Below are 19,623 nucleotides of genomic sequence, written 5' to 3' on the forward strand. Positions count from 1 at the left end.
TCTGGGAAGGAGATCAGGAAGGGCTCTCAGCCCACACACAGCCTCCAGCACCCACAACTGGAGGGGCTGTGGGGTAGCAACCCCCTGTAAATAACAAGAAGAAACATGGTCGCTTCCCATAGTGCCCCCTTCCCTCCACAACTCCCCATAGACTGGTCTCCCTCCCACACCAACAGTCCTGGAAATATGTAGCGAGAGGAGGGAGGGAGAGGAGAATGGGGGTTTTAAAGAATTATTATTATTATTGTAGTTCCTCAGGCAGGAAAACATCCCCCCTGGTTAAAGGCCTCCAGCCCCCAGCTCGGATCTTTGTTCCCATCGCAGTGGCTGAGCCAAAGTATTGGCATGCTTCATAACCACGTCCTTCTATCAAGTATGGACTAAGAACAATCTCCATTAGCTGACAGGCAGGCAGGGTGATAAATGCCCCCGACGAAGGGGAAGGAATTGCGTAAAATAAAGAAGCATGTTCCAACAAGTCTTGTCAAAATTGTATTGATTTAATCATCTGCAGAAATACACATTCTGGGTTACTGTAGCGTGCACCGTGGGTGCAGTTTAGAGCGGCAACCACTCCACACGCTCGCTTGTTGGGTCCGAAGGTGACGGAGTGCAAGACAAACTGCCTTCTAATTCTTTTTTTTTTAATGTTGTATCACAAAGGGCTATTAATCCTTTTTTAGCTTTATTTAGGACTTAACAGCAAGCCAAGTAGCCATAGGTAGGCTGTGCTGTTTATGTACGCATTCCAGAGAGGGGAAGGGGGAGGTAATTATTTACCGGCTTGGGGAGGCAGGGAGCTGAGCTGGCAGCTCTGCGGTGGTCAGCACGGGGGCAAGGAGGGGACTACCACAGGTGCAAAAAACAAATGACACCCCATAACCCCCATCAAAAGTGGGAGCTCCTTCCCTGGCTAGGGAGGAGGAGAATGACTACTGATTCCTGGCTCCTGATCAAATCCCTCCCAGCATAAATCATCCGATTAGATATCCTTACGATTTCAGAGCTGCCAATATTCTGGGACCATTTCAGCCTGAAAAATAAAAATGACACCAGGTGACAGCAGGGTAGCACATGGCTCAGATCCAATTCATTTTCCACCTTGCAGGCCCAGGGAATCAAAGTTAAAGGGAGGACTTTGAGATCGTGCTGGCCACTGGGGCAGGCTGAAGGGGCCGGGGGGAACATGGTGAAGAATGAAGCCATTGTGATCCCCTCTCCTCTTCTCCCAGAGCTGCTGCACTGGAGACTCTGCAGGGATCACTGCTCCTGTGGCATGGTCACTCCCATGCTGCCGGCCCTGACTGGAAAATCAGCCACACGGTCGTGGTATTTGCCTGGTGGTAGCCTGGGCACTAATGGAGTATCCTGCTAAAGGGATGGCGTAGGAGGGAGAACTCTGTGCTAGGAACAGGTGAATGTATGTTATTGACATCGTTTGTGATTCAAAGTGCTCTACAGTGTCAGGAAAACATTTTCCCCCATTAAACAAACAATCTGCCAGACAGTTTCAGGCTCCGTCACTCCCTGTCAGTCTCCCCAGTGGCAGTTTGGCAGGTTCTGGCACACTCCCTCCACTTTGATCTTGCAAAAAGAAGCCTAGCACTGAAGGAGGGGAGGTGGCCATCCCTGTGATGTGACAAGCCTTCGCTCACCATGGTCAGCAGCAAGTCAGAGGGATGCTCCAGCAAAAGGGATGGATGTGGTCTGCACTGGATTCCTGGAGCAATACCTGGCCCATGGCAGAGCCACATTAGTGAGTCCAGGGAAGCAGTACACAAAGAAAAAAGGGCTGGCTACCAATGTGAGCTGTCCCTCCCTGTACCTCAGGGCTGACAAGACTGCAGCAACAGGAGCACAGGTCTTAATCCCAGTTCTGGCACTTCCTTGATACATGACTCCACGCTGCTGCCTGTGTTTCCATGCCCGGTCTCTATAGATTATTCAGGGCAAGCGCTGGCACACGCTTATGTTTGTCCAAGGCCTGGCAGGGCAGAGCTCTGCTCCTGCGCTCATGGCTGGTTGAGGGCAATGCTGAGGGCAGTGTCCACAGGAAGCACTGCCTCTGGGCAATACCTGCGCTGAGGACCAGGAGGGGCAGCAGAAGGGGTAGGTATCCTCTGGGGGGACACAGCACGTCACACCCAGGAAGGCTTGTCCTCTGCAAAGGGACATTGATGCAGCAGATAAAGTGATTTTCTGCAAGGACACAGCATCCTTTCAAAATGTAGTAAATGCTTTCTCCAAGTTATTCAGTTACAGGTTCCAAACTCCCAAACTACACAAATCTCCTGAGAAAATGCAAGTCAGTCAGAGAGGAATCTTGGAGTCACTTCAAACGTTTTGCCAATAATTCATGCAATGAGATTAAAAAAGCCATTTCTTCCTTTGCCAAGTACACAGAGAGCAGAGTGTTCTCTATTGTGTAGGAACATCACAGCATGTAGCATTTGACAAGGAAAGGTCACTGGGGAGGGGCCACAACTCCTTTTTTAAGAGATTGCTACCGATGTCCTTTGGAAAAACTGGTTTTACTCTGTAGCAAAAGCCATAACCGAATGCCCAGCCAACTGGGCTGAAATACCTGCCTGTGGTTTCATTTAAAGAGATTCTGTTGGAGGGTTCTCTGCTCTCTATCTGACCTGGACCCAACCTTCCAGTGGTGTAAATCAGCAGACACCTATTGATTTATCCTGTCTGAATACTTCGGTGTTCTACTCCACACTGCAGCACAGGCAAGATACCAGGCAGCAGAAATGAGCTGAGAGCAGAGGGTCAGGTTCAAAGGACTCTCAGGCCAGACTTCCCCAGATTTCAAGGGACATATAGCATTTTTTTCAAGGGAGTAAGAAAGCTACTCAAAACTAGTCCTTAGTCCAATGCAGTAGTACAACAAAAGAGAGAAACAGCAGCCATAAACTAGTGATGCCTCCCAAACTACTTCTCCTCTTGCTTTGGCAGGTGGGTGAGGAGCAAATTCCAGCCATGGCAGATCATCTAGTCTTCACTAGATGATCTATCACTTCCCTCATTCTCTAACGCAACAGTTGTGGCCCCACAAAAATCTAGCCACAGTGAACAGACAGGTTGCTACAAGATGTAACAGGAAAAACTTCTCTGGAAACACACAGAAAACCTCTGAAAACAGTTTGCTAAATCTAGCTACAAGCTGATGGGATGGGACAGGAGACCTCAGAATTGGAAATCTTTGGCAAAAAGCCACTGTGGTGTAAGCACAGCTCCAGACACAACACAACAGAAACACAGATCCAAAATCCCCTTTCATTGTAATAAAATTGGAGCTATTTCATCATGACTGATTTCATTGTGTCATTATCAATTTATCCTATGTAAAGTGAGAGATGACCCTCAGCCCCCAGGGAATTTAGAAAATGCTACAGTAGTGTCAGGAGCATATCAGGGGGCTCAGAAAATACCACTAAAAGCTGCCTGCAGAAATCCCCCAACAATCTCAGACGTAGACCATCCTCACAGTGAGACACAATAGCAGGACAAAGCTGGGCAGCAGGGCTATTAGAGGATCCGTGGAAGTAAGAATGCAGGAAATACCAGGCTATCCAGCCAGTGGTCTCTCTAAGCACATAACCTGTCTCCAACAGTGATTGTAATTCAGAAAAAAAACTCCACTCTGCAAGAGGTAATTATATAACAAGGTACAAGTAACAAGATTTTCATGCAACTTCCTCCCAAGCACTGGCAGCTTCCAGCTGGCTCCCCTACAGAGCAAATCCCATCCCAGACTTGACTGTACCTTTATATTTCAGGATTTCTTCATGATTCGCCTGAAACAGCCCATCTCTTTTTGTATCTTTCCAAGATCATGGCCTCATCAAATCATTGTACTGCAGAGTTCCATCACTAACAGTGCACTGGGCTGAAATAAAAAACAAAAAAGTATTTTTTTCTACCAGTGGTGAGTTACTGCTAATTCAATTTCAGTGGCTGCCAATCACCGATTTCTAGAGAGGGCCATGAAAGGCTACTTGTTTTGTTACCAAGCAGACAGAAGGCATTCTGGTAGTTGATAAAGAGTTTCTAGGAAATGGCAGGAGAATTAAAAAACCCTATAGCAATAGCAGGATGACTTGTGTGTCTGTGGAGGGACAGCTTGGTGACTCCAGTTGACAGTATGACCCCCTGGCATGCAGGGAAGGCCTGTTTGCCTCATAGCTGCGAACAATTAACGGATGGAATTTGTTCTCTTGTAACTTGTAAACCTAATGAGCTGGGCTGATGCAGGGCTGCCAGTAAATCCCATCAGCTCCTCTAATAGTTACAAAAGAGCCACTTCTTCATCTGAATCAGTGCAGATTACGAAACTGCTGCTTGCACCAGCATCTGAGCACCCTGCCCACTGCAGCTCACACTGTTTCATCCTGGGACATTACAGAAATCCCCAGTGGAAATACCCATGATTATAGCAGAGGAGGTAACTGAGATTCCTGGGAGACAGAAAATGGACCGTCCATTAAAAAGGATAATTTTCACCTTTGTGAGGAACTTTCTTAAGATGCATTGTGGTAGAAGTAGACATTACAGGACCATTAGTAAAAACTGTAGTGTGATGCCCAGTTTCTAAAGGTCATTGGTGGCAAAGCTCACTCTGAAGCCAATGAAATGTTAATGTTTAAATTAACAAGTGTACTTGTCATTGCTGGCCAGCAAATTCCAAAGATAAAACACAACAAGAATTCTGCTTGATGATAAAATTTAAAAAATCACCAATGGAAGCTTGTGACATGCTACAAAATGGCAAAAGGATTAGACATGTTTTAGGGATTACAAAGTGGAGAGAAAATGAGAAAAACCCATAGAACTACTGAGAGTCTACCATTTTTTTTTTTTAATCTGTGGATTACAGCTTGGTGGCTCCAGCAGGCTGTGGGACCTGCAGTGCACACAGGGAAGGACCTGCAGGACTCCTGGAAGATACCATTTATTATTCAGCTGGAAACACAGTTAACACCACTGGGATTTGGTCTCCCTCATAAATGTGAACAATTTTTACTTAGAGCAGTCAAGTGGCCAAGGGCTCCTTCAGCCTGTGGGACTACAGAGTACAGTTTTAAGCAGTTTTATTAACTTTAGTTTAAATCACTTCCAGTACTGATCCCCCTAAAGATCAAAGCTGTTCCATCATTTATACCTGGCAGGCAGTAAAATCCTTACGTAAATCTGTAAGACCCCTTGTTAAGTTTAACATTCATCACTTAACACCGCTTAGCTGCTAACCAGGGAAGAGTGTGCCTGCCAGGCCCAGCCAGTGCCATCTGCATCTCTGCAGCAAGGATCCAAGGCTACAGAAAAGGAGTCAAAGGCTTTGTCCAATGTCTGTTCCTCCAAAAGACACAGATGGGAGATGGCCCTTGGAGAGAGTATCTCTGTTCCCCATTTCCTCTATGCCCCCACAGTAGCTATGTTTGAATTCCTTAAGTTACTAGGAAATCTCAGAGAGCTACAGAAAACATTTTGTGCCTAATGAGGCCTTCTTGGACCACAGTGTCATCAGACACTACCATGTCCTGCTAATGAGCTTCTCTCTCTGTGCAGTGTGGAGCTGCACTGAACTGAACTCTCCCCATAGGACAACACGGCAGGAACTGGCAGATTAAACTTTCCACTGGACCAGGGACAGTTGCAAGGCACTGGGATGGCATCCAACTTCAGCTAAGTGGAGTAGGGATTGAGAACATGAATTTATAACCAGCAACCATCAATGAGGCGTAGGGAGCCATGTGTACAGCATACACTTGGGAAAGAGGACTGGGGACTAGGGAAGAGTTGACTTCACCTAATGTAGGACAGATAGGACATGAAAGGACCATATCCATCCACTACAAAACAATGTAGGAAAATCTCAGACAAGACCATCGTGACTTAAAAAATAAAAAATAAAAAAGGCAGAAAGCAGATATGTCCCATCAATGCTTGAAAGCAATGCATCCCTTCCTTGGATTTAGAAAATGCATCCTGTATAGCCAAGGATGTTCAGAAGGATATCCAGCAGCCCTAGGCAGGGGCTGTAGTAGTAAGAAGGTAAGTGTCCCATCCCTAAGAGATGACAAATCTGGAATGCAAACCATGAGAGGGAACTATGGAAGACAAGGAAGTGTAGAAAGTGTAGTAGCATGAACTACACAAGAAAACAAGAGAAAAACTGTAAGATGGAGAGATGGATACCACCCAGAAGAAAACTGCAGCTACCTAACACAGCAGTTTCCATTCCACTTTGACCGGTACAAGTGCAGAGTCTCTGCTATGCGATGGGCCAAGCCATTTTTTTGGGAAACACTTTTTCTTGAAGTTTCCTCCTCTTTTTATGTCTCATTTTCTCCCTCCTTCCTCTCTTCTACTCCCTGCCTCCCTCCAGGCAGAGATATGTTTCTCTCAGCTGCTTCTGCGCCTGTGACTTTACTGCATGAGGAAGTCAGTCCGGAAGGTCACCTCTTTCATCAAGTATTCTATTTGCATCCAAAATTGTATGTACATGAAAAATGTGGTCGTGTGTTGCACCTAGCTGCAGACGCAGATGAAATTCTGTGGAAAGCCTGATGCACACTAACCTTTGCAGATGGTGCAGCTATTGCTGAAAAATGGATTGCTTAATAAAGCATATCATCCGACATATTTGCTGCTTGGCTAGCCAAATAGAAGTTGTTTTTTGCACAAATTTCCTTGTCAAATTTGTCAATGTTCATGTCATTTTTGCTTTAGGTCACAGAGCAAGGTGCAAATTCTTGGCATCTTTACTAGTTGCAAGCCAATTTCGGCTATTTCTAACAATGAAGTGAATTTCTCTGAGGATAAGACACTCACTGTATGGGGAGGAAAGGAAAACAGCAGGAAGTGGATAATTTTTTTCTGCAATTTTTTTTTTTGTTGCTTTCTCTCTTTTCTTTTTTCTCTTTCCTTCTGAGAGATAACATTTGCATTCATTTATGGACCTTGATAATTCATAGGAGAAAGAGGCCTTTTAGCCTGTTAAATCATTTATGTTGCTTGACTATTTGGTGCATGATGCACACAGATTTTTGCATAGGTGTACAGAAAATGTATCTCTTCTTGCAGGAAAACTTACAAGAGAAGAAAAGATCCATTCTTTTGGATTCTCAGATGTGGAAGTCAGGGGATTCTCCCCTTCCAGCTGTCTGCTAGAAGAGTTTTAAACCTTCCAACCTCTTAGACTAAAAGCAACATAACGTTCCATCACAGATTTAATCTGTGTTGTTTGTTTATCTACCTGCTGTATATTCTTTGCCAACAGACACATCCTTGTCCCTGCTCAGACACAAGGTTTTCAAGCCCCTTCCCTTCCTCCTGGGTTTCAGAACTTTTTGCCACAAGGTTCCTTCCCAGACAGTCATCGCAAGCTGCTCTACTCAGAAACAAAAGTGAAGATTGTGATTACCATGTTTGCTATGATAACAACCTCAGCAAGGATGGACTTTAAAAATGCACTGCACTACCATGAGAAAACAATACCAGCCTCAGGCACTGGACTTCATCAGGAGGACCACAGGGAACTTGAGCATGAAAGCAATTATGGTGAATACCTGCAAGAACTCAAGCCCCATTCAAGTCTTTCCTCCACCTCATGGCATCACCAAGTCAGGTCATAGGAAAGAGGGCACTTCTGGGCCTTGGTGACTCCTCAGAAGACCAGATCCTACTCCTTCAGTGATGCTGCATGCAGTGCTGGCAGCATCCACTTTGGGGTACAGAGCTGCACATCCAGCCATCCAACTCGACATACCACAGTTTATCCAGACCTCCATAAGGAGGTCTGCAATTTAGGTGTCAGGAATGCTATTTAGTTTGCATTCCCATTTTTGTTCAGTAACTCATCAGATATGGTGTTTTCCATTTACTAGGAACAGATGCATTCCTCTCTGGGCTGTGCTGTACTCCTGTAAAAATTACCTTTCTCTTTGGAGGATTCATTTCTCCCTGAATGCCCACTCAATTCAAAGTCCTTTATCAAGTATACCCTTCTACAAAGATGCACCATTTGCCAAGTGCATCCTCCAGTGATCTATTCCTATAAAAGGAGGACTTTGCTGTAGGACACAGGCATTTGACATAATCCCATTTGCCTCCCAAATAAACTGCCCCTTCAGAAAGAACATTCTTCTGCAAGGAACATTTTGTTTACAAGGTTTATTTTGTTAGCAGGTGTATTCCCACTAGTAAGTTTTTTCCACTGCACCATTTTTTTTAAAGGTCTTGTTTGGTAGCCAGATAGCCGAGACTGCCTGTGATAAAGCCAGCACAAGTGATTAATAGCAAAGTCTCTGCCATTTTATTATTAATAGCAGTGTGTTGACTCAATTAAATCCAGCCTGCTTTTTTTGGCAGGCCTTTGCAATTATACATATCATTATGGGCTGCAGCCCAAATGCATCCTGGGAGTAGACCAGAACTCCACATTAACTTTTCTGGCTCTCTCTTTGCAGGTTGGCCACTGTAACATGTGGGCTATAACCAATCCAGGCTGTTTCAGGGATGGCAGAATAGAGGAAGAAGGAAAAATGGCAGAGGCAAGGATCACACCTAGAAAGTGCACGCTCCCTCACAGCCATAAACAGCCTGGCAAACATATCCTGTATCCACCCCTCCACAGTGAACCCCATAAACACAGGGTAATCTGTCTGGACAGTACCTGTTACCAGCAGGGGTGATTTTCCAGCACGCTAAGGGCTGTGTTCAGTAGTCTCTTCCAAAACAGACTTGCAAGCTGATTGGCCTGGCTTGAAGAGGCACTGAACTGAGGTTCAAGCCTTTATTGGAGAAAGGTTCCAGCAGATTGCGTTTCCTGGCGGTAAGAGACTGATCTCCCAGTAAAGCTGGAATACCCTAAACCCAAAGTACCCCAAAGTGGGCTGCAGGCATACTCTATTGCTGAACATACTTGCTGCTACCTTTTGAAACATCTCAACTAGCTTTTGGGAGGAAAACCAGTCATGAACCTAAGGCATAAGACTAGGACCAAGTTAGGTTCTCAGCACTGATAACGGACTCCATGTATGATTCCAAGTGAGTCTTCAAAGTCCTGGGACATTTTCTGTAGCCTCCAAACTCAAGGTATCCATGAGTTATTCAGATCACTTGTTATTTGGTGGTACCAAGCTTGGGTACGTAAATGGTCACACATATGCATAGACAAAGGTAGGTTGCCTTATCTCAGGTTTTGAAGAAAGTCAGAGTCTGGGGACCCTGGACAGCTGGTGAAGTGAAGCTTTCTGGTTCTCTCACAGCCTTTCATGACAGCCTATCCATAAAATGATGTTCTGTTAATCATGGAAGAAAGCTCTTTTTGGACATGAATCTCATTAGACTTGTATATAAAGCACCTAGCATGGTGAATGTTTGATCTGAGTGGTAGGCCTTTCCATCACTCAGATAACAAATCACAGACATGAAGTGCTGGAAGAACAACAGGGTCTGGCCCCTTGCAAAAGCAGCACATGTTGCTCAGAAGCACTGACCCATCACTGTCCTTTGCAGACTGGGTGGGCTTCATCTTCCTGCTAACCAGAACAGGCAACTCCAGTGACATCCTCTAGCATGCATACGATCTATGACACCTCTCACTATGACTGCTGGATTTTTCTTCCCAAGCTCACTGCTATCTGCAGTTGTAGAACTAGATTCTTCTCTCCAATGAAGACTGGAAACACTCCACCTTCCTGCAGGCACCTAGGACACTACCACTCTTCCTGTAGTATTAGGGGAGATCCCAACAAGCCACAGCTGAAGCCCCCCCCCCAAAAAAAAAATAGGTCCAGTTTCCCATTACTTCAACACAGGGGGCTTTTCAGCTGAAGGCTCTTTTCAGCTTGTGCTACTTCATCTTCCAGAAGCCCATTAAGACAGGAGGGCACTCTGTGCTTTCCATCCCAGCTTGGCCTGTTTCCATCCATGTCATCCATCTGGTTTATTTGCTGGCATCAGACAATCCACAGCTGTGGGGCTCTTGCTAAACCAGGGTTTAAGAGTTTAAGCACTTGGCCTATAATCTCCTCCCAGTGCCTACAATGCCTTTCAGGAAATAATTCTGCTGCTGGAAAAGGGAGTTCTGCTGTCCACATTCCCCTCAACAGCTCTCAGCAGTGCAGAGAGGACTTTGTTTGTACCCAGCTCCAGCCATTGATGAAGCTGATAGCTGCAGAGTGGTAGAGCTTATGATGAGTAAGTGCTTCCCTGAGGAACCTCAGCAACACCAGCAAGCACCACCTCTGACAACACTGAATTTAACTACTCTTAGCATGCCTGGGAAAGACCCAGGGAGCTCTGTTAGACGGGAGGAGATTCACATATAGCAGTGGGGAGGACAGGGCTAAGAGGATTGATGGAGATATTTGCAGGTTTTGTACAAACTTGGTTTCTTCCCAGACAAAAGCAGCTGCAGATCCATGGATGTGGCTTGCAGGAGTGCCTCTCCTAGCAGTATGCCTGCTTTGCCCATGCCTATAGCTGTGAAAAAGATAAACACAACTCTGGATGATGGTCTTCAGAAATCTACTTTAAAAAGGTGTACCCTTCATGGACTAGGTGGACACCACAGCCATGTCCACACAATGACTGGGCAATGCCACTTTGTTTAAAAATATGTTAAGAATCTAAGACATTTGTTATCTTCTTGTTTCAACAGGAATCTCATTTTGATTTTTATATAGCACGAAGGAGGGCTACAAAGATGGTGAAGGGCCTTGAGGAGAAGCCATATGAGGAGTGGCTGAGGTCACTTGGCTTGTGAAGTTGTGTCAGGGAAGATTTAAGTTAGGTATTAAGAAAAGGTACTTCACCCAGAGAGTGGTCGGGCACTGGAATAGGCTCCACAGAGAACTGGTCATGGCCCCAAGCCTGACAGAGTTCAAGAAGTGTTTGGATAATGCTCTTAGGCACGTGGTGGGATTCTGGAGACTGTTCTGTGCAGGGCCAGGAGATGGACTTTGATGATCCTTGTAGGTCCCTTCCAACTCAGGATATTCTACAATTATATGATATATAGCACTGACCATCTATGAAGCTAGGCAGAAGAAACTGACTTTTTTTGCAGGATCATAGAAAAAATATTCAATTTTATTCCAAAAACATATGCTTTTCCCATTACCTTATAAACCAGATGCAGACTTGACCCACATCTCAAACATGACAGAAGGGGACTCAAGCATTTCTATAGAGAACCCAGCCACAGTTCAGCACAACAAAGTTTGATTATATAGTCCAACATCACATATCCTGCTCTAGACATGGGGCTCCTGACTTTCAGTGTGATGTCAGCAGTTCCATCACTTCAAGGTCTTTTTATTTTTAAGGGTGATTGCAGAGATTCAGGGAAGCCAAAGTTCTCAAGCCAGCTGGTAACAAACCAAAATGCTTATTACCTCAGTAAGTCTGCCTTCCTCTGAGACTTCCCTTAATCCCAGGATGAGTGACCACCAGAGAGGAGATGATCAGACACTTGCAAGGGCTGTCCCTGTCGCCCCAGGACCAGTTAGTGGGAACAGAGCTGTTATTGCTTCTCAGTTATCAGTTACGGCAGGAGATTCCTTGCCTTGTGGCTGAGGCTGTGTTGTACATACGACTCACAGAACATAACTAAACCATGTAAAATGTCATCCTGTGTTTGCCATTAATAAGCTTTCAATTAATAACACAAATTTCTGAGAATACCCCAAGCTTGAAATTCCGCACTGTGCTGCCTAGCAGAGCCAATCAGGGCAGTCTCAGAGCCAAGCTGTAATAAAGCAGTTTTCCTTTCCAGAAAAGATCTCGCCTTGCTGCTGTAGTTGGAAAATCCCACCCCATGCACATATGGGATAAAACATCCTGTAACTTAGAGGATCACTGGAAAGCTTCCAAACTGAGGTGCAAAGCTTTTGTTTTCAAATATCACAAGACCTGATTCTGCTTACTTCCTGATGTAAGTTACCCCTGATGTACATGGGATTGATCAGCTGTACTAACAGGAAGACAAGAACTGGAGCTGTATTTAGGAGGATCATAGTCAAAATTCAATGTATCCAAAATCACAGGTACTAATGTGATGCCACCTGACACCAGTTTTTCCACCACATATGCAGTTTTTCAATACTCATTGTATACACGTGAGCTTTTTTCCTTTTGTAAGCACAAGTACAGAGGAAACCACGGGCAAATTTAACCTTGTATTAAACATACGTGAACCTTTCTGAAGGTAGATCTAAAAAGCCTGGCTATGCATATACCCCTCACACACATAAAGGCAAAGATAAGGAACACATTGCCACCTTCCCAGGCCCTGCGCTCTCTGCTTCCTGTACGCAGCTCACCTACCTGGAAGAAAATACCTTTCTTTCTAGCATGCAGACAAAGCCCCTCAGCACTCCCAAGGGCACTCTCTCTCACAGACACACAGAGCAAAGCATCTTCCTTATTTCTGCATTAGTTGTGCAACTCCTTCCCTGTATCTATAGTCTTGTACAATCTCTTGCTGTCTGTACACATCCATGTTCACAATATACCTTGTGGATAAGCAGGTACGCAGACAGACAAGCTCACACACACACCTCCCACCCCCATAAGGAACTCCAGGTATTGAGAGGTAATCCTCCTGGCTCACAGAGCCCGGTGAATGGAATAATTAATTTTCTGACGAGCATGAATATCACTCAAAGGCAGCCACATGGATATGGTGGAATGCTTCCAGCCAATATCCATGCAATCCGGATATTTTGATTCACCCATCCCCAGCTTCTGCTCTCAGCAGTGCTGACAGCAGCAAAGCTGAGCTTGCTGTGCCGTTTGGGAAGGCCTCACAGATCCGGCTGGCTGGCCTAGATGGTAGAAGACAGCTGAACTATCATGCACAGCCTGCTCCTCCTCCCAAAGACAGGGAGACCTTGCCACCTCCCATGCCCTAACCTATTGCTCCCACCTGAAGTTTGCTCACCAACACCCACCCCACAGCTCTGGTCTCTGGGGCAGGAGAGAGAACTGCACAAGCAGCATCAGTCTGCTCAAACCTGACAGTCCTCCTCAGTGGAGAATTAAGGGCAAGTCCCTGATGCAAGGACACTAATTCTTCAGGCTGCAGACCAAAATTCTCCTCCCATCCTGGCATAAGTCAACTTGTTCTCCTCTATTTTACAGTTAAGGGTTAAAAGTGCTTGTGTAGAGCAACTACAGACCCTAATTCTAGGACAAAGGAAAAGGGAGCTTAAAGAAGGACAGGGGATGCTAGGCAGATCGGTATTCTTAGACAGTGGTTCAAACTGCACCCAAACCAGAGGATTCCCAGTTACAGAGCTATGATATTCCTAAAAACTATAATACACAGCTCTTTACTTCTGTGCAAATGTTCAGCCAGTGTAGCTATAGCATAATTGACCAGTCTAGACAGAAACAGAAATAAGGAGCTTACCATGCTGGACATCTGAGTCCCATTCCCATCTTTGTCTTCAGCTCTTCACGTGTTCAGGGACAAGTTACCTCTGTTCCACAGCTGTAAGATTAACACAGAAATACTTGGCCTGACTGTTTTGCCTGTAAGCTGAGATCACCAGATCATCAAGAACTCTTGTCAATAGACATCAAGACAGTGTGAGTTGCCTTATAATAAAATGATCCCTTGCTGCTGTAGCAAGTATGGCTAGAGACTTGCAGGCATGATTATTTGCACATTGCCCATGATATGCATGTGTATCTATGCCCCTTGCACGGTGCCACACACCGTGCAGTCTCCGCACACATCCCACCTCTTAAGTGCTTTTATCTTGGAATTCCCATCAGGGGAGAAAATATCTGGCAAAGCTCTTTCCAGAAGACCTGAGGCCAGGAACATAGCTGTATAGTCTTAGAGGGGAATTTGCTGAGGATTTGCACAAGAGTTCAAGTCTGAGCCAAACTTCAAGGTGATAAAATAAACTTTCCGTTGTGTAGGTTTGGGTTCTATCAACATTGTGGCTCTGACGCTTTCCAGTACACTTGGTTCTTTGAATTTTTTCATCCACAGCCATGATACTTAGAAATCGTGCTTGGCTTCTACTGGGAACAGGCAAATTTAACACTCCTTTGTAGGTATGAGAAGAAATCTTCTAATCTTCTCCTATTTTTCTCTAAGAGGAGCTAGGAGAAGAACCCAGAGGAATTATCTTACTGCAAAATTGAGGCTTGCAAGTAAAAGCAGAGTCATGGAATGAAGAAGTAAAGGTCCTCAGTCATGCTGACCTTGTTTTTTCAGCTCCTGGGGTTGTTGCCTATCCACAAGAGCTCAGTATGTCACTATTTATATTTGCTAGTAAGTCCTACAAAAGAGGGAAAGTATTGTTGTGTAAGTCATTGCCCCAGTCCAGAATACACTGGGAAATTCTCACAAATATATACAGTACAGAAGCAAACAAAGACATCCAATTATCTGCCTAGTAAAACATAGATCCAGCTTTTCAAAGGGTGACATACCAAAGTGATAAGGAATTAGTCAAAACCCTGGATTAGATATGGGTTCAAAGCACTCTCCTCATGGTAACACAACTTCCCAGCCCTCCATGGATGGGCTGAGGCTGCTCTTTCCAAGACCCTGGGATTAAAAACACATGAAAAGAAAAAAAAAAACAACCAAACAAAAAACCACCACCAACAACAAAAGCAAATAAACAAACAAATAAAAACAAAAATCCCCAAGTCAACCAACAAAAAAAAAAGAAAGACAAACACCAGCAATTAAACAACTCCACATGGGTGGAGTTTTCAAGAGTACCAAGAGGGCTTAGGAGTGCAAGTCAGTCAGATGTGTGCTTCTAAGTCCCTCCACTGCTTTGGAAGACTTCCAGCCCTAAGAGTAAAATAAAAGGCAGGGGATATATATGGCTGCTAGGCTAATGAAGCTTAATTTTATCCAGCTCCTATTTATTCTTTGGTTTCGCTTCAGAGCACTGATTTCACATTCCTGCACCTTTTAGATATGCATATATATTTCATAAATAGGCAAATGTATATACACAGTCCTGAGTATGGGAGTATGTTTATACATGTAAAGCAACTGGGTATTTACAAGCTGTTTCTAAGGTTATAATATCCATTGCTATTATGAACTGCTTCATTAACCTGTCAATCACATTGCTTTCTCCCTTTCACCCCTCTCCCATGTTACTCCGTGTGTTGGAAGTGAAGCATGTGTGTTTGTGTCAAGTGTATTATTTCAGACAGTACAGACACACAGACACACAGACACACATGGACGCACGCCCAGAAATTAATAGGGTTTCATTGGTGCCTCCCCAGGAGCTTGGCTCTGGCCTACCCTCTGGACTTTGCTAGCCATGGAGATGCCTCTCACAGTCATTTATCACCCAGCCCCTGGCCAGCGGCACCGGGGCCCGGCATTGTGTCCCCAGGCTGCCGTGCAGGAGGAGGGGCATGTTTGCAGTGTTGGTTGCAGTTTGGAAGCACTGCTGATGGACTACTCTCCAATAAACCCCCCAAAAGTGCTGATATGCTGAAAGCAGCTGACACTGATGGATCTGCTCTCATCTTGCCTTTCAGTCGGCTGCAAGAGAGAAGAGAGAGAGGAAGAGAAACAAAGGCAGAGATTAACTCTTTTGTCACAGAGCTCTGCAGTTTTACAAGGCAAGATAAAGCTGCTGTCCAGGTTGGGTGCAGATGGGACCAGCTCAGCACAGTCTGTCTGATTCTCTATGGAGTAAAATCCGGGGGAAAAAACAGCCTGAACTGCACAATGATTTACTGACAGGGCCTGTGCTGCCTAACTGAGCCTTTTAACTTTCCTTGCAGTTACAGCCATAGCCAGGGAGACCAGCAGAGATGCCTGGACACAGTCCTGGGCAACCGGCTCTGGGTAGCCTTGCCTGAGCACAGGGCCTGGCTGGACAAGATGATCTCCAGAGGTTCCTTCCCACCTCAACCATTCTGTGATTCTCCCAGACCTGTGGGCCAGCCATTAAACCAACAACACTGCTTGCACTCACACTGCTTTGGGTGCCACACAGCATAGTCAAACCCACACGGCACAGACCCTTGAGGTGTGACCCAAGCTACTCAACCAGCAAGGCACACTCCTGTGGATGCAGGCTCAATAAACACAGGCATCCAGCTGGATTCATACATTTCTGTGTATGAAATCATAGAGTGGATTTTGTTTGTCTGATGCAAACTGCTGCTTGTGATACCCCTCCCTAAAGCCAGTCAGAATGTTTTAATATAATTTCATTTAATCAAATGAAGTTTTGCCAAAATTGAGCTATTTGGGAAACTGGGTCCATTTGGCTCAAGTTTTTCTAGAGAACACCTTGGTTCCAAGGGGCTCAGATATGAACCCCCAGTCTGCATTTTTATGTCATTCAGCTGCACAAGAAGCATTTGGAAAGTTTCCCTCTTCTCTCGCTGGATTAGAAACTTCAGCAGCTGCCAAGGAGCAGGACTGTCAACTACCAGACCTCCTTTTTGAAGGACTAGCAAGATATCCATATGGATGTGTCTTTTCCCCACACAGTCACGTACAGAATTCAATGCAAATATGGCTGAAGATTCACACATCTCTTTCAATGCCTTTGCCCAGTCATATTTAACACTGACAATGTCACAGGTACAGCAGGATCACAAATTCTCACATGCCCAACTGCAGGACCAAATGCCCCAGAAAAGCAGACTGCACTACATTAAGCCTAAACGCACAAGGAGATACCCATACTAATACTACTAACAAAGGGTAAAAATAAAAATATTAGCGCTAATTTTTATTAATAAAAATGCCAAGCAACATTCTTCCTCCTATGGCAAATCTTGTTTCATTTGTAACCCTGATTTTCCTTGATTTGAAGAGAGGAGGTGGGATACTTTTTCTAGGTAATTCTAAAGAAAAATTTCTAAATTCATATTGAAAAATCGATCATTTTCCAGATTCAACAGAAACTGCCAAGTAGCATCTTCCAAAAACAAAGTTCATATTTTTACTCAAGAAAAAGAGAGACATCTTGTCGTGGGAAAGTCATTTTCCCATTGGGAAACACTGCTGAGCTCTAACACTGCGCAGTTCTAATTCTTGTCTGGATTTTTCAAGCCTGGTTTATCCTGCACTTGAGTTGCACAGTTCACAAGTATTGCCAGCAACTTCAGACAAACCAATCACTGCCCGAAGTACAAATTAACATGAACAAAGGGAGAAGCCAGCCCCAGCTGAATGTTAGGGCTGTTCCACGGTTTCTCTCTAGACCGGGGTGTTCTAGTGCCGTGCCCTGTGCAGCTTTACAAACACACAGAAAGAACCTGTCAGATCTGCAATCCACCATCAGAGAGCATAACAGTAAAGACAAGTACATTACACTTGGACATGGACACCCTCTGAAACACAGACACATCCCCACAGCAAAACCTCCTGCTCTCACATACACTCTGCTGAACATGCAATCCTTTCTGAAATACAAAAAAGATCTCCAAGCCAACAAATGAAAAATGGGAGGCTGGGGTGAAGAGCCCTGAGATTTGTCTTTATTTTTGTTTTTAATTCCTAGAGAAAAAAGGGCCTTTTAAAATAAATAAGTAAAATAATAGTAAAAGCAATGTTTCCTGATGAAATATTGATGGGTTTTGCCACATCTTTTCAGGTTTTGTCTGTTGTCACCTATTTCCTTTTAATGAAAAATTCTAAAAGCTAAGTCAAATCCTAGAGTTTAAAAGGGGCTTGCAGACTACTACTCCTTTCCAGAGGATGATTTAAAATGAAACCTGAAGTAGAGGTCTGTTCTAAAGTCTAAAAACAACTTTGAAATTTCAAAGTTCCCCTCTAAACACAAATAACAATAATGTCACCATGTCAAATGCAGACAGTGTTGGAAACAAACCCACCAAGGAATTATCGATCATCTCTTCACATGTCCTTAATAAAATCTTGGTCTAAAATCTATCCACAATATGCCATCTGCCACACACTGAGATGAAATATGGTGTGTGCTCTTGGCATCTACACTCTGATGAACCATTTGTGAAATCTCTGCAGAATTTCACATTCTCAGTAGCACACTTTTCTAGAGGAGTGATTTTCAACTTTAATTTTATCTGTGGGTTCTTAAGAAATAGATCTGCCTCTGAAGGGCTTAAAAGACAATCTGTAGATTTGTACACAGCTGGTTTGAACTTGCCTTTTCCAGTAACTTTTACAGACTCACTTAGGAACAGCTTGAGTTCCCCAGGCAGTCCTGTGGACCCTGTAACCAGTATTTTGGTGCTGTAAGGAAGGGCTACATGGACTGTCTGAATGGAGGACACGGAGGTTTCCAGTGCCAGGGTTAGCCCTGCCTGTGAACACCTCTGAGCAAAACCCATCTTCCCTTCCATCTCAAAGTGCTGAGAGGTGCTTAAGCAGGACACTTGAGCAAGTGCCTGCTTTCAAGTACCTGGGCACTGCTGATGGAATTCCTCTTGTGCTGCAGGTCGGGCATGTGTGCAAGCTCTGCAGAAGTGAAGCCCTAAGCAGCCACTGCAAAGCTCCTGCAGCCAGCGAGCACTGTCCAGCCACCAGAGCTCTGTGTCCAGGGAGCACATCCAGGTAGGAGATGGCTCACCTTCCCAGTCCATGCACCCACCTCAGTTCCCTCCACTCCCAGCTAGACCACAAGGGCCCATTTATTCTAAAATATGAAATTTGTGTTGTTCCTTTATTGTTCTTTAATGAAACCCTGTTTATTCTAGGCTTTTAATTCTTTCCATCTATTATGTTTAGACAACTCATTAACAATCATTTGTTATCATTAGACTTCAATTTTAAACTCCTTTTCCCAGAGGAGGCAAGGCAGTGCTTTTAAACATATTTGCATCATAAACAATTTCTGGGCCTCGTGTGCCATCTATTACCCCAGCCTTTCCTCCCTTCTGACCCGGGCAGAAGGTGCTGAAGGAGCCTTATCAAGATTTTGGCCAGGTGCAGGGTAATGCATGTTTCCCCCACACCTGGAACCATTGAGGTTTCTGCATTAGGACAGCAACCCAGTGCATTAATAGGAAACTCTTGAAATCTTAGGTCATGTAATGGTGAGCTGCTCCTTCCGCTGGGATTAATGACTACATGCTGCAGCTGAATTCATTAGGGCCTGCTAAAGATAGCTTGCTAGCCTGGGATAATGCGTGGGCCTCATTCTGCTCATTTATGGTTGTTCAGCTCCACTGGATTTAGTGAAGTCATTCCTGATTTGCAGCAGGGTCCCTTGTGTGCATGCTAGATAAGCACTACGTCACACTTTGCATTCATTGACAGCTCCCAGTGGGCAAAAATCTGATCCCTGTTATGTCGGCTAAATCCAGATCAACATTCACTGAGGCTGCAAGGCATCCCTTGGATATGAAGTGGCATCAGTATGCATGGAGTGTGGCCCACATGATGAAATTTGCTTTGGTAGAAGGGAGGTTCCTTAAGTTGTACAGAAAGCAGGAAAATAGTTGCCTTTCTCCTCATGTTTTTTCTAAGTTTTGCTTGCTGCTGTATTCATCATATGCTGCTCATCACCAACTGTGATTAGTAAAATGCAGAAAAAAAAGAAATCACTAAGCTGGAATCTTTTAAAGTATTATTTTGATTTCCAACATCTCATTCCAAATTATACTTGGAAA

At 44.6% G+C, this 19,623-nt stretch overlaps 1 long non-coding RNA gene across 1 annotated transcript; it reads right to left on the reverse strand.

The window, feature by feature from the left end:
* Positions 1-90: 90 nt before the first annotated feature.
* On the reverse strand, positions 91-14,292 carry LOC113958770. Its single transcript, XR_003531610.1, has 3 exons — positions 14,233-14,292; positions 13,427-13,507; positions 91-3,895 (listed from the first exon to the last, which is right to left on the reverse strand). It is a non-coding gene; the product is annotated as an uncharacterized LOC113958770 (long non-coding RNA).
* Positions 14,293-19,623: the final 5,331 nt, after the last annotated feature.

This window comes from Corapipo altera, unplaced genomic scaffold, assembly GCF_003945725.1.
Source record: "Corapipo altera isolate COAL_440 unplaced genomic scaffold, ASM394572v1 327, whole genome shotgun sequence".
Taxonomy (NCBI): Eukaryota; Metazoa; Chordata; class Aves; order Passeriformes; family Pipridae; genus Corapipo; species Corapipo altera.